The sequence below is a fragment of the Anarrhichthys ocellatus genome, unplaced genomic scaffold (assembly GCF_004355925.1).
Source record: "Anarrhichthys ocellatus isolate YVR2014 unplaced genomic scaffold, GSC_Weel_1.0 scaffold43, whole genome shotgun sequence".
Lineage (NCBI taxonomy): Eukaryota > Metazoa > Chordata > Actinopteri > Perciformes > Anarhichadidae > Anarrhichthys > Anarrhichthys ocellatus.
Window position 1 is genome coordinate 1,515,412 of NW_022280073.1, and position 1,867 is coordinate 1,517,278.

Genomic DNA, 1,867 nt, shown 5'->3' on the forward strand with positions numbered 1-1,867 from the left:
AGAGAGAGAGAGAGAGAGAGAGAGAGAGAGAGAGAGAGAGAGAGAGAATGGTGTTGAATAACAGGACATACTGTAGGTGAGATTATTTTATCTGCAGAGAGGACTTGTGAAGTTTGTCCTTCACTCGGAGCGAGTACTGCTTTCTTTTTCCCCGTTTCCTCTTTTCTACTGTGAGAATGTGAACGTGTGTTTGTGCATCTTACAAACTCGATAGACTTTGTTTCATATTTTGTGCTGGGACAAAATGACATGTGACTTGTGATACTATGCTACTATGCATACGTGCCCTGATCGGTAGTTTAGATTTTTGTGAAGTCTCACTGATGTGATAAAGAATGAAGCGCATCCCTTTACCCACCATCTGTTCCTGTAACAAGTTGACGGAGAGTTTTGGAGTGGCGGTGTATTACTGCGCTCTAGCTTCCGGAGAATAGAAAAGTAGTCTTTAAAGTATTTCAGTACAGTGTAGATATTTTAAAAGCGCACCTAAATTTGTAAAGCTAGTTGAGATTGCTCAGTTCATAACAAATGTTGTGAAATGATAAAAAAAAAAAAAAGATTGTTTATTTATGGTATTGCGGGATGTCAAGCATGCAAACCAGACCTTTACCGTGTGAAGAACAGAGACACGCTCACTTTTAAATGTTTTTAAATGCCGCATGTTGAACAGTCTGGTGCAGGGGTGCATCGACTAAATAACACGTATGCATGTGACTTATTCGCATGTGTGTGTTTATGGATTTGAGTGGCTAAACGGTTGCCCGTGCAGCCCTGAGCTCGCTTTCTGTACGTTCGTGTCGTCATCGTTAGTGCTACCAGTAGTCAGTGTTATGGACAGCGTATGGACTGCCAAAGCTGACGGTTCACCTGAATAACGTCATGGAGGGGAACAAAGAGAAGCTTTAGGAATAGACCACCACACACCAACAATCTATACGTAGAGAAGACACGCTGTTTAATGGGGATGCTGGGTAGTAACAGATGAGAGCTTTTTCTCTCTCTGTCAGTTGAGCTCAATATTTAAATCACCATATAATTGTGTCTGGAACCGGGCCAAACACACACTGAGGAGTGAATCAAGATTCTACAGCACACTTTCAATCAACTAGAATCTACAGTTTACAGTATCACGTACAACACATGACACGCTATTCATGGTCACGCATCAGTGTAAGTGATGGTCTCACCTTATCTCCCTCCTCCTTTCCTTCACTAAGCTGTCAAAGAAAAGAGTAAAAACAGCTCTCCCTGAGGTTTTTAAGAAAGTTCAACTCTGACCTGTGTGACACCCCCCCCCCCCCCCCTCCTCTCCAGGGCAGAGCGAAGCCCTTTCACTTATTGCATCATTTTCCAATTAGAGAAGCTTTGAATGTTTTACTAAAGAACTGCTGGTTTTTGTGAAGGAAAAAGATAATGCAGACAAACAAACCGAGAATCACAACTACTGCAATGATGCTGTCACCATGTGTTGCTTTTATTGTATTTTTATGATTTGTTTCTTCTTTCTTTTTTTTTAAAAAAAGCTAAAAAAAAAAAAAAAAATTACAAAAGTTACGTCAGGTGTAACATTTCTGTTAAAACACAAAATAGCATCTTGTGGTCAAGTGCCAAATATAAACAAAACAGTATTGTATAAATTTATACTGTACAATTGTTATCTGTTGAACAAAATGTTTGTAATTGTTGCATTTTGTAGGTTTTGTATGGTATCCTGTATTTAGTGACTGCAGTTTTGGAACACAGGATTCTGTATTTTGGTCAACTTTAAAAAGCAAGAATTAAATTTACAATTCATTGTGTGAAAGCATTCATGTGATATCTGGTTTAATTGTAATATTGTGGCTTCAGTGTGGCCGATAAAGTTCAG